General features: G+C 30.8%; 1 protein-coding gene and 1 long non-coding RNA gene across 6 annotated transcripts in view; one reads left to right on the top strand and one right to left on the bottom strand.

Annotated features, from left to right (window-relative positions):
* The window catches only part of LOC149085234 (leucine-rich repeat, immunoglobulin-like domain and transmembrane domain-containing protein 2), a 131,154-nt gene that overhangs the window by 24,243 nt on the left and 92,259 nt on the right, over positions 1 to 14,652 (top strand). For 2 of the 3 annotated variants that reach the window (XM_089233122.1, XM_089233120.1), the window contains exon 2: positions 10,190 to 10,583. The exons of the other annotated variant lie outside the window; for it this stretch is intronic. The gene's annotated coding sequence lies outside the window, so the exon portion shown is untranslated. The remainder of the gene's footprint in view (positions 1 to 10,189; positions 10,584 to 14,652) is intronic. 3 annotated transcript variants of the gene reach the window in all.
* Positions 1 to 14,652, bottom strand: part of LOC149085235 (uncharacterized) — a 72,864-nt gene that overhangs the window by 27,229 nt on the left and 30,983 nt on the right. The gene's annotated exons all lie outside the window — the stretch shown is intronic.

Below are 14,652 nucleotides of genomic sequence, written 5' to 3'. Positions count from 1 at the left end.
CAATTAATGGAAGAAAAGAAACAATATTAAAAGCTAAGATATTAAGGATCCAAATCTGGCTGAAAAATCGGTTGCAATCATTCAGTCCACTGTTTTGATTTTAATTTAACTTGGATAATAATGCTGCTATTATAAACTTATTTCATGCCATAAAATGTGTTTGTGGGTCCTTAGGATAAGGTGAAATATTATGATGTTGCCAAACCTGCCATACACTTCTCACGGCCGCTATGGTCCATTTAATGGAATATCGAATATGTATCTAAATAAATTGTACCATTGTTGTTTGCAGTGGATTTTTGGTGCAAAAATAAAATCTTATCAAAACAACATGGGCCCCGATTTTCACTAATGTAAGTTTCACTTACAAATTCACTATGGTTTGGTTTCACTAATGTAAGTGCAACCAGCCTTTCGTGAATGTAAAAAAATAAATAATAAAATGAATAAATCATGGCATGAGATTCAATTACGTTTTTAGCCTGCGAAAGTCATCTGAGAATCATTTAATCCACCTTTGCTCATAACGATATTAATCCAATCTGTCTAAATTTATAAATGCTGTTTCAGTTATGTTTTACTTAAAAATTCATAAATTGATAACTTTATTTCCTTTAAGTAACGAATATGTGATAAAGGGCATATTCTTTAGTTTTCTTTTCTACACCCTTCCATCATAAAAACGGCCTTTTGCCTCAGTTTGATAGTGTGTATTTAAAACTTTATATAATCATTGTAACAATCTCTTTCCGTTACGTAAATGCCACAGTATATCGACTTGTTCGAAAAGTTTACCTTGTCTTCAAGTTTCACCTCAGACTATTTATAACACTTTGAAGCACTTGAGCACTTTGAACTTTATAACGTCAATCACTTCTAGTTCAATTTTAATATGCCCTAGAGCGTGTAGTATACTACAGTTACGATAGATTACGAGAATTCAAATTTCTCAGTATTATTTGGTAGAAATATTTAAAGCTTAAATTGGATGTATCTTACGTAAAACGTTTTCAAATCTATGCCTAAATAAATTTTAACATAGTATGTAATGAGATGTAGTTGAAACCACACGTTGATGTACCTAAAGTTTATCGTCATCACCCTACACAGGAGGAACATAATCTCTATTCACCTTATCTAATATTAATGTCAATGATCTAGAAGTGCAATTTCATTCGATTCACCAAATTTTGATGACCCTATTAAATTTGAAAGTTTTAATAGGTTACTGGCAATTAAAACTAGCGTGAAATGTTATATTGGGATTATACGAAGGGAAGTTGTAAGATTTTGAGATATTTCTATGCACGCACATGCGAAACTCCTGTAGAACTAAAGAATTCATTTTAATGTATTTTCAAAACACCAAAACGGTTAAAATCAGTCATATTAAAATTTTATGTAATTTCTGAAATTTCATCTTCACTAGAATGCAGTATTTTAATGTGCGAGAAATAACAAAGAAACGCAGGAGGAAATATCTTGACCAATTTACGACAATATTAGATTCGACTCAAGTCTATTTTTTTGAATTCTTAACCTAATATATCATATACACTACAATATAAAAATAAATAAGACAACTGTCAGGATAAAGCACATTTAATACTGTCACTATTAATCGTCCTTAGATCAACAATTCTTTAATCTTCATGCTGTGTAATACATAAACGTAGACAAGATAGAAAGACCTACTCATTCTATTTCTTATAACCATCCTATTACAAGACATTGCACTTAACTCGGCGTACATTTCGGAAAAAGTTTATACACTTTCTACGTTTTTTTTTGGACGATACAAGCTCAGAAGATATACTGGAATCTCAGATTAAATGTATGATTAACGGTTGCCGTATTTCCTTTTCTCTTACAATGGTATTTATTCCTATAGTGAAGAAATAAATGCCATTTTCGTCGTGCTTACTGAAAAACTGAGAAATATTTTATCGGTGAAGCATCAGAGGCTGTGAAAGATATGATGTATGTACCAGTAACTGAGCCTGTGATTTTTTTTTTCCATTTTTTCGGGATTATTTTTTTTCCTGCCTTATTTTTGGAGAGGGGCACCGAGTCATCATTCACCGCAATGTGCCCATCATAGAGAATGAGAGAGGGAACTTCACTGGACCATGTGCCCAACTGAAAAATAGTTCTAGAAATGGTGAAATCATCTACTTCTCCGTGAAGCCAGCATCTAACCTGGTAGATATTCCAAGAAGAAAAGAATTCTGGATGATTTTCTACCTAGAGTGAGATGGGGAACAACTTACGCCGCACCGAGTTTCTTTTCTTGCCTCTACTTCTTTTTTCCATATATTCAACTTTTTTTTTTCCTCCTAAGGCGTCTCACTTTTGGGTACGTAATGCAACTGGGCGACGTTTCCCTAAAAATATTTTCTTTTACGACTCTTACTTTCAAAAAACCCCAAACTTTACTCTAGAAGTGACCCAGATGCAAGCTCGGGAATGAAATGTGACTTTTCTTGGAGGAATTTGACATCTACGCTTTCGAAATTCGAGTTAAAATATTGCCAATTTATAAATATTGTCTTTTCTATGAATCTCGAGAATTCAGTCATGATAAGCAGATAAAAACAAATATTATTTATTTCATTTCTTTAAAATTATACCATGTGACATTTATGGATCCACTGAATAAGGAATACAAATTTTGTGTTTTCTACTTTATATATTTGCGTTGTTTCGTTCTCTTTGCATCTGTCGTATATTTTTTTCTATAGTGATTGTTATAAATTTGTGTTCATGTTTTTTTTAATTGTTCGATAATCATAAATTTAATAGTCTTTTTAAAAATGATTCATGATTAGATTATAATACATTCTTAAATCAACATTTTATGTCAGTCAAAATCAATATTTCCAAGGCATTAGCAAAACTATTGCAAATATTTATGTAGCTAGTTAAGACTTCATTCTGATAACACGTTTTGGATGCATATTCTTGTTTCTCATCAAAAAACAAATGAGAGAATTGGAAAAAAGGTAAACCAGCCAAACTGGAGGAATTGAATTATCCTTTTATTTCATGTTAGAATGTATCTTACATTTTTATGTAACTTTGTCCTTGGAATTAACTCTCATTGAGAACTCTCATTGATTCATCAGTAGAGGCTAATAAAACTGAATATCCCTTTCGAATATTTAAGAGAAAGGATGTTACAATGGACAAAATGTCCTACATTAAATAATGCTTCAAAATGTTTGTTTCCAAATTATTTCAAATTCATATTTATTTCAAATTCTTTTTCTCTATTCATTTTTATCGTTAGTTCCTTGTAAAATTGTATTTACCATGTTTTAAATCACTTATTTTGATGTGTTTTCAATTTTAAACAAATTATATTCATCACCAATGGTAATTTATTTGTCTGTATGTGTTACCCTTCGTGATGTTTTGTACACGATTCTTCAATTTTGCCTCATCTGCGGACGTTGCTATATCCATGATTGGAAAATGTTGCCTTGTGAAATGCCTTGTCCGTAGAGTGTAATGGGAAAATGAAATTATATAAAGATTTGTATAGTAATTGAGGGTTTCTTCCGTAGGGGTCAGTGTCGAATTGCAATATCTGAATGTCTTCGGTTGGTATTGAAGTGGTTTGCTGCATACTTTTATATTATGAGCAAAAATCATTAGAGAGTCCATGACGTATCAAACCAAAATCATGATCGATCACAGCCAGCCTACCGACTCCATTCAAACCATATGCGTTTTCTGTAGCGTCTCTCTATTTTTCCAGTAAGAAGCCAAATAATATTCTTACTTTCCATGTCAACTTCGGAACTCATTTAACCTCACGCAATAGTCCACTTAGTGGCCTAGTGGTGGAACACACATTTCATCCATCACGGTAGGAAAGTGTTCGGAAACAACTGAAAACAACAAAGCAAACGCATGTCGAGCAAAAGATTGGAATTCACAATCGAAACCACCTCAGATATTTTTTTAGTGCCTGTAAACATACTGTATAACACAACTATATGTAACTTCGTCGTTGAAAAAATTCAAACAAAAACAGCTAACATATTTTCTTAACTACATTTTGGAGAGTTAAAATTTTAATATTTTTGTCATCTTATATTCATCACCAATTTCGAATTTTACTAATATTTATATTAAAAAAAGAAAATTTCTCATTTTTATTCCCTTACATTTGCACTAATTCTTCTTCTGAAACACTCCTTACTTAAAACCTTTTATCTGCCGAATGCAGATTTAGATATCTAATTAGATATCTTTTTCTGTATATTTCCATTTCTCATCCTTCAGTTCAGACATATCAGTTAAAAAATTAATGAGAAATAACGTGTAATGTTTTCTGGACTTTCCCATGTCTGTGGAAACAACATTAAAATTTAAAAAAAATATTATTCCTTAAAAATGGATGATTTAAAAAAAGTTAATTGATAGGATAAAATATGTGTTGAAACGATTAATTATTTTTTTTTAATACCGATTATCCCAGAAAAAACATTAACCAATAAATAAATAAATAACACAGAACGGTTTTAGCACTGATTAAAATTGGTACCCGACATGTTTGTTCTTATAATACAGCAGTCAAATTGATTTATTATCTCTTATGAAGACGCCATCGGGTAAGAAGGTGATATTATTTTACAACATTTCCATTTCCCATTTGCACTTCAGCAATGTAAGATTTTCATGATTTACTGTATGTTACGGCAGTGTTTTTCAAGCAGCACTCAAAGATTTCTATGTTGTGGTATAACAGAAATTAGAGTGGAATTCTCTTATGAGAAAAAAAAAAGCTATGTTCTGAAATACATTCAACGGACCGCTTAGCAACCTATTTCGGTAGTCCACGGACACTTTTTTGTCACATCAGTGAGTCACAAACGGTATGTCTACAGCAAAAATTTCGAGAAATATTGTAAATTCTGATGAAAGCTATTCCAAAGAACGCTCCGGACACTTTCGAATTATTATGATACAATTGAATAAAATTTACTTTGGTAGTAAGTAAAGTCTTATGCAACTCAGATGTGGAAAAATATCCATTTAATAAAGGATGTCCCATAAAACTGAAAAGAATTTAAAAATTGAAACAATTGGTATATTTTTGAAAGTGGTTTTGTTTTTTAGAAAAAATATTTTTTCAAATTTGTGCCCATAGATCGCGCTGCACGTAAACAAATCATCGGAAATTGCAAATCATGTCATAGTCTCATAAAATACAGAGCGTACGATCGACGGCTGATTTCTAAATTATTCTGTCACTGGCACTGACATAAGGTCTTGTAAGTGTGGCATTGGTGGCTAAAGCGCTAATGGTGAAGCCGTTTTAGGTCAACGTTGGCTGAAACTTTGAGAAGGTTTCGGAAACAGAAGAGATTGAAAAAAGACTCAGGTGCAATCACTCCCGCCAGATTGGTTTCCAGTGCCTTCTATCAACAAAAGTTTCAACTAATTTTTTTGTACTAAAAAAATCATCGCCCTTAGTGAGAATAACTTTTTTTGCAAACCGCATTCAAATATAGTACCAATCTCTTCAATTTTTGTGAATTCTTGAACTATTTACTTATTTATGAACACCCTGTATTTTTGGGAAATATTGTTATTGGTTATACAGTATAATCTATTGAAATATTTTGTAAGTACGTTTGTTGAAAGTGATTGTCAGAAAATCTAATCATCGAAACAATTTACGTTCATCGAAAGAAAAGTTTGGCAATACATCACAGTTGAATAAAGGACGTATTCATTTCTATTGGGTTAGCGTCAGTTTACAAAATATCTAAGAAATATTTTGAGAAAGAAAATTAAAAAATAAATAAGAAAAACTTCACATATTGTAAATTTAGGGCTCTAGAACAGATTGCTGAGCCTTCAATCGCAATAATTAGTGCGTAGTTACGAGCAAGGGTAAAAGGAAAGCAGTCTTGTTTTTTCTCGTGTGTGTGTTCAGGAGTAACTGATGGTTCGCTCGTCTTTCCGGCTGTTAGTTACAAGGTATCTAGCGCCTCCTTTCCTAAGGAGGGTGCAGGTGGCGAAAAGCCGTGAAGATCACCTTTAATGACCCTACGGAGCACTGCACGTGAGATGCATCACAATGTCCTGACCAAGAATTCCTGTTTTTTTTTTCAACTTATCCTGTTTTGTTGCTCCTTTTTTTTATGCAGGCAATTTCACCCACAACCCCATCTGCCTCATTGCTGCCATTTTAATTGCCATGAACGGATAATTAGTTACACATTCTTCTTTTTTAGCACGAAAGTAAATCGAGAGAATAAAACGTTACAAAAATTTTCGCAACATAGCATTGAACAACCAGCAATTGTTTTCACCACAGTGTATTACGAAAATATTTTGTGCTTCTTATTTTCTCTCCTGTTATTGTTAGGAAATAATAAAATCATAGGTAAAATCATCTCAATAGTTTTTACCAAGTCAAAATTCAAAGCTTTCTGCATTGTTTGTACACTAGAGGTTTTAAAGTTCGTTTACTTTTTAATACATATATTCAATAGTTTCTCTTAAGATTCGAAGCTTTTTTTATCAACGCATACAGTATCTTCCTGTAAAAATTTACATAGAGCTAGCTATTTATTTGAATTATTATCCATTGGTATTGAGATCCGGTATGAATCAACAGCTTTAACTCCTTTTATTTTATTATTAAAAAATGTTTAAAAAACGATATATATATATGCCAAACTCTTCACATCTGTGCAAAACTGACAATTAAAAAATATTTGTTTATAGATTTGTATTTATTGTATGTCAAAATGTCCTTTAAAAAGGAAACAAATAATAACTAATTAATTAACTTGAATGAATACTTTTACTAGAACCACTTCAGTTAATTACACATACAGTATGTGTACCTCAGTAAAACCGCCCTAAAATGACTCATATGAGGTGCACATGTATAACATTACTAACAACAGAAGTGTAACTAAACATGCCCGAAAAATAATCATACCGATATAATTCTTCTCACTATCTTATTGGTGTAAATTAAGATAGTTTTGTCCTTATTAGTGAAATGCAGAAAAAATATATATTTGAACTTACGAATACCAAAGACTGTTGAAAAGGAAATATTTTGCGTGTTTCTTAAACACTCAAGCTCTGATATCACCTCTTTATTTTATTGTTTATTAGTGCAAGTTTAACTTTTCTTGTTGAAATCGAGTAAAATTTTAATAATTTGAAGTACGAAAATGGAACAACTTTAATACACTTAACAAAAAATATGGATTTCCTAAACCTCTACTAGACCCAAGATATTAAGCTCCGAAGTATGAAAATCAACTGTCTTATTGATATAACCACGTGTCTCAGTTTGAATATTCAATATATAGGGCGAACGTGACCTGTTCTGCAAACGAAAGTGGGTGATAGACGAGCCCAAGTGGAGCACATGAAACACCCTACCAACTTTGTCCTATCTTGAACCGTTTTCGAGTTATAAGGGATATTCGATTATGGAAGAAAAATCCCAAATTTATGAAATCCCTGCCTTAAGATGCATGACTTACACACAAACTAAGCAAATATTAAAAAATTACAAAAAATCTTATAAAGTGACACTAATTTGATTGATATATCTGGACTTAATGGCAAGCTGCAAGCACTGAAATAATAGCGAAATTCAAAATCGAATTGTCACCAAAATGTTTGATCGCTAATTACGCAAACACCCTACTAGATAAAATCGGTCAAATTTGTCAAAAACTTGATCATGACAGTAGCTTCGAGAGAGAGTCTATAATAAACCCCATATTGGTTTTCTAGTTCAGGAAAAATTCAGCCTTCCGTCTGCAATACATAACTGAAGTCAATGTTTGGCGAACAATTTTGGCAACAAAATTTTGTATTTCGCCAATCGATCAGCATTTGTAGCTAGCTATTTAATCCAGATATCCTGACAGGGGGTATCACTTAATAGGATTTTTTCTGCAAAATCAAATTGTCGCCACACACAAAAAAAATCTGTATATATATATATATATATATATAACCGCAATTTCCGAATTTCCGTCAAATATCTATTTCGACGAACGCCGATTTCAGTAATGTATTGCGAACAAAAAGCTAAATTTCTCCTGAACTAGAACACCGAAATTGTAAGTTCTTTTGAAAGCTGGCACAATGCACAAGTTTTTGGTAAAATTCTGGATTATAGCTACATGGGTGTTTGAGGAATTTTTGAACTTTGCCAATCTTTCAGTGCTTATAGCTCATCAATAAATCTAGATATTTCAATGAAATTATTGTCACCTTATAGGATTATAGGATTTTTCTGTTCTTTCCAAATATGTCCTGAGTTTTCTTGTAGATTTCTTAGAAACTTAATAAATATGGATTTTTCCAGACTTGACACATTTTTCTTCTATAATCGAATATCCCCTATAACACGAAAACTTTTCGAGATAGGACAGGGTTGGTAGAGTGTCTTATGTTCCACTTCCGTTGTCTATCACCCCCTTTCGTTTGGCGGCATAACAGGTCACGTTAGCCTTGTACAACGCAAATAACGACAGGTTGGTGTGATTATTATAATTATTTTAAATAACTATTTTTTTGTGTGTGTGAATGCCAGTCAAAGAACAATTTGATTGGCTAGAAAACAGGAGAAAAGATAACTTGGAAAGATTTATATTGTATTTTCGTATGGAAACGTGCACCCATTTTAGCGGATCGCATTAATTACAGTGCACATGGATTCTAAGAATCGTATCTTATTTTTCAAGAAAAATGGAGGAAAAAAAACTGAAAATGTGTGTAGGTAATAAGTGTGGGAAGATATTCGAACTAAAAATTAAAATAATAAACATTGAAAAAGACATACATACAAATTCATACAAAATAAATAGCTATTCCTAATCTTTATTGCTTTCACGAGGGAGGCATGTTTCTTCTTATCTAAAAATAGCACTAGGCTTTTTTTATATATTTTCTTACAAATTTCTATAGTTTATAATTCGAAGCCTCATTGAATCAACAAGGAGAAAATTTAACATTATTAATAACAAATTTCAATAACATTACCAGGATTTATTTCTGTTATTATAGGCAACGCATTTCAGAATATCAAAATATCTCATGAAATGATTTTCCTTATATGCAACAGCCCTTGTTCGTTTCGATATATTTTTTGTTTCTCATCTAAAGTGATTCCAACAGCATTTCCTTTGACCATCAAACAAATCGTCACAATATGCAAACACAAATAGTAAAATAAATTATATAAATAATATAAAATAATTTTTCCTTCCTTATTACAAAACAAAGCCATGTTGGAAGACACAGAAAAACGAAAGTCTATATAATTTCAAATTCAATAAATATTTATCATGTAAAACCAATGTCTCGTTTTGTCAACTTGTTAAATTTATAACAAAGTCATTTGAAGGCTAAGTCTCTTTTTGTTCATTTTTGGTTTGTTGAATTCACTTTTTGAAAATAAGTTTTGCATATACATATAATAAGCACTGGTTAAATTTTCTTCTGAAGTGCTCTCACGTCTTGTTATCAAAATTTTTCTCGAGGATCAAATAAAATATACTTTTATGATGGTTTCCACAAAAACTAATAGAATAAATTTATGAATTTGAGTTAGTTTTGGAAAGTTCTTTAAAGTATTAAAAATAAAGAAAAATTGAGAGAAAAAGGAGATTTTGTTTTATTAGTTTGGACAGGTTTGCAGTTAAAATTTCATCACAAATATCTATGGTGAGAATTTGAAAAAAAAAACCTCGAATATGTTCAGAGCTGATTTTGATCAAAATGTGAGGCCCTCGCAGTGTTTTGTTTACTCACCATGAATGTTTATTTAAATATATAAGTTATTTAAGAACTTGATATTTTCAATAATTCTTTCGTTAAAGCTCGATATTTTAAGAGATAAAAGAACTTGTGAAAAAAATTTTCTTTGGAAATATGGATTGTTAAAATTTTTGAAAGAAAATTTTTATTGATTTAGGAGTTTTAAAATAGGTTTTTTAGGTTTAGAATAACTTGTATATAATTTCATTTTATATTCTTATCGGTGAATATTTACGTAACGTTATCATTCACATGACATATTTTGCTAGATTTTTATATATTAATGGTGTATTTATTGATATTGTGATTGTGATTATATATAACTGTACTAAAATATTTGTGTATGAAATGCTCATTTATTTTTCTATTGAAGTTTCAGAATTGAAGGATATCTGAAATTATGGAGAAAAGAATGACGACCAACATATCGATTATAAACCATCTATGAAAGAAATAATATATTTTCTGCAAAGTTCTTACCGACGCATATGTTTATTATATGGAAGTGTTTTATGGAGTTGAGACATGAACCTGACTGAAAAGATATGGTCCATTCGAATTCACTCGTTAAGAAAATCGAATCTGTTTTCATATAATGAGTGTGAATAGACTTGAAAACACGAAAAGAAATTAAAATGTGCTTCACGTGGATCGAAAAAATGACCGTGTATAATGTGGGATTTTTATTTCGATTTTTGCTTTTGTTGGTGTTACTCCTTTAGTGGTGTTGAAATAAAAAGAGTGAAGTTTCTAACAAAAGCATCAAGGTAGGTGCAGTTTAATGTTTTCTTTGGCGTATGATACGCAAATATAAGTATTTCAATCTCATATACTTTCATGAAAAATATTTTTTTTGCAAATAAAACAAATATTTTGGGAAGTATTGAATGATAATTCATTCTATATATATATATATATATATATATGTGTTCTTTTTTTATTAAGAAAATTATTTTATGTATACCCTTAACTTTTGACTCTCTATCATAATAATTTAATGATAACCTACTATCTTTCATTCTGTGATTTTTGTTTAATTTCTGCATGAAATGGTACAGTAATTTCTTGCGTATAATTCTCAGAAGCATGTTTTGCTACTTTGAGAAAAAACAACATCGTATAATCTACAGCGACAAATTCCATTTATCAATAAAATAAGTTGATTGCCACGTACGTTTTTGTTAAAAAATCACATTCATATACCATGAATAAAATTTTCAAAATATACCTTATTTTACAAATTAGTTTTCAAACCCACTATGTCTTTTCCAATGAGAAACAAATCTGCGGATAAGACGCAGTGGTATATAATCCGCAGTAAGAAATTGAGATGGTTTTCCAACGTATTATCCGAGAATTATACGCAATAAAAAATTGACACAAAAATTGTTAAGTCCAGTTTTTGAGTTTGGATTTTTCGGTGATGAATCTTCATGAATCCCGTAATAAACATAAGAAGGAAAAATAAAAAAATAATAACACGGTTTTGGTTTGTGGCTAAAAATCGTAGCAAATGGAGCAACAAATGAACAAAATTTTAAATATGACACATAGGAATTCTGGAGGGTAAAGTAATTCCCTTAAATTGCCCTTCATGCAATGGTGAATGTGAACATCATTTATTACCGAATAGAAATTTGACCGCTCTCCAAGAGAGGTCATAACCATAAATTCGACGCAGTCTTCCTAAGACAGTAATGGCTGCAATAGCATTTTCCTAACGAAACAACTTGAGACTAGCACAGAAAATGTTTCTTAACCGCTCTATCTGTTGACTCGTTCCAACACTCTAGAACAGCCCTAAATGGCTTCGGTACTGCTGCAGATTTACATACATAATCTAGAAGTTTCCTTATTATGAGATGATCTAAATAAAATACCACGTAATATTGCGTATAATTTCGTCTTGAAATCTCTTGTATAAGGTATTATTGTAACTCGCTACGAGAAATAAAAGAGTAATGTTTCTTGCAACAGTGAAAAAGAATTTTCATTGAGGAATCACAAAAATTTATATCCAAATCGATTTATTCGACTTGATGGTTGCTGACAACATACTTTTGTTAATTCTGATAATCGTGACCGGTCTCATGAAACATATCGTTCACCCTACTAAGAATGTCTAGTAAGATAAAATTTATAATTATTAAGGGGTAAGTCATCTCTCGCGGATAAACATTGTTAGAAACTTCAAGATAAGCTCAGATGAGAAACGCCTTCTCATGGCTGAATTAACTTCAAATATGCTCGCTTTCCTGAACGGATATTGATTCTGAAGTTAGCGAGAAGCTCTTTCATTGAAAACGAGCTGCTTTCTAATTTATAAGCCGCAATACTTTGGTTCTCTCACTTTCTGCCAGGAGTCACCGATACCTTCGTAAAGATTCTGAATGACAGAACATCTCGGTAAAGACTATGAATCTGCACTTTTTTGTGTGCCTCAATATATTATTTTAACGGATTATGAAAGTATTAGTCCCTATAAATTATTCGGATAATCGAAAATAAGTAAAATTTTGGTGAAGCTGGGTATTAATTTTAAATGCTTGTATAGAAACGTTAATTTTTTAAATTTAATGATGATATAATTGAATAATTGCTATTATTAATAATAATTGAATAATTGTTATTATTAATAATAATTGAATAATTGCTATTATTAATAATAATTGAATAATTGCTATTATTAATAATAATTGAATAATTGCTATTATTAATAATAATTGAATAATTGCTATTATTAATAATAATTGAATAATTGCTATTATTAATAATAATTGAATAATTGCTATTATTAATAATAATTGAATAATTGCTATGAAGTCTTATTCGTTAAAATATACAAGCTAAACACTTTAGAGTGGTAATTAAACAGGGTAGTAAGTGAATTTCCAGCTCAAATAAATCGCGAACCATTGGCTACAGAAATACACATTCAATTAGAAAACTATTCAAATGACGTGCTCATTTTATACAGGATGCATAGGTAACAGAGCGTATGGCATTTTGCTGGTGAATCGTTGCTCTTAGAGGCAAATTTATCCTATTAAAAATATCCAATAACGTGTAGTACTTATATGTCGTTCATGTTTCAGCGGGTTGTATAGTTATAAAATGAAAAAGTTGGGAAAAAACAGCATTAAATGCAGGAAAACCGTTTCACCAGCTGTTTCCCCCGAACAACTTTCCTCCTGTTTTCGAATTTGAATATCTTAGTGAATATTGCACTTAGAAACGTGAATTTTTTTTGTAGTTGGCATCAGGAAAGACAGAGCAACAACTTGCTAATGTGTCTTCCAGGCACACGGGGACTGCATAAAAAGTTATTTTTTATTTTAATAACTAAACAACCCCTTTGCGATATGAATGAGATATCTGAGTACTACGTATTATTTGGATAATTTTCTGTTTGAAAGTATGAATTTAGGATCAATGGTTCGCCAGTAAAATGTCATACGCCCTGTTACCTACGTATCCTGTATAAAATGAGCACGTTATTTGAAAATAAAATGTAATTAAAAGTGATAAGATATATTACAATTTATACGAATTCGCAGTTATTTGATCTGAAACGGACTGTTTTCATACTGTAGAATGGGTACAACAATGAAAATACGTCTTAAGTGGTTTCATACCTTTTAACATGAAAAACTATGCTCTAGTAGAAATATCATTAAAAATACTACTTAACCATTCATTTATTTCCAAAATTTTCGCACATGTTTCTGATTATATATACCATCTTACGGCAGTATAAAGTTTTTTATATGTCTGGATACCTGATGTTTTGCAAATTTTCAAAAAAAAAAAACATTAAAAAAAGGTTGCGCACGTGATTAAATCATCAATGTATCTGATCAATTTAATAATCTTCAACTACAACAACTTTCACGAAATCCGTTTTTCCCGTTTATTCTAGCACATTAAATCTTAAAAAAAAACTAATCACAAGAATAATCAAGCTGATTTCTTTGACTTAAAAATAAACATTGCTAACAATATGATCTTAACTGGTATCCACGACAAAAGAAAATACTTTAATTTCACAGTCAATTTTCTAACTAATCACAATTCAAATATCAGCAAAAAGGTTTTCAAAAATATTGTATTTTGTCAACTATCTCGCATCAAACATAACTGCAATAATGCCACCTTTCAAAATGCATTAATTAATCCCAAAAAAATCTTAATAGACCACATGTTTCCTCTTTATAATTTTGACTTCCTCCTCATACCAATAACTATGACTGTTCACTTTTAATCTGACAGGCATAGATAGGTCTTGCACATGGTATGTACTTGGACCTTCTGCATCTATTTTGATATTTTTATATATTGACTTCAGCTTTGCTTTTATTTTCAACTTGGCAAAAAATATTCGTTTTTTGGCTATTTTCTTTTGATTTTTCTATATTTTTGAATTCAATGGTACTACAGAAGAACGTCGGGGATTGGGCATCTATTTAGGCTTTGGAGACCAATAGATGCTCTCAGAAACGTTCTGTGTTAAGCCAGTGCGGGTGTTCTCCCGTGATGAGAGCCCTACGACTTTACTACGACTTTTTTTCATTTTTCAATTCTTTATGAATTGATTGATTTTCAATGATTTTCAATGGTCATATATATTGTTTTCAATTTCCAATTGTTCACCTAATTAATTTGTTTTCATTTTTTCACATATAAACAATGAAATATATATATATACAGTATTTTGAATCAATTTTTATTCAATTATATTGATGTACTGTTATTTTTCGATGCATTATTTTGAAAATTTGTAGTAAATACAGAGATATGTAAAAATGTATGCTAGCGCATAATATTATAGCACATAAA

This window comes from Pholcus phalangioides, unplaced genomic scaffold (genome assembly GCF_987345545.1).
Source record: "Pholcus phalangioides strain wild (caught in Gottingen) unplaced genomic scaffold, Ppha-v1.0 ptg000007l_1, whole genome shotgun sequence".
NCBI classification, from domain to species: domain Eukaryota; kingdom Metazoa; phylum Arthropoda; class Arachnida; order Araneae; family Pholcidae; genus Pholcus; species Pholcus phalangioides.
This window is presented reverse-complemented; position numbering and strand designations above follow the sequence as displayed.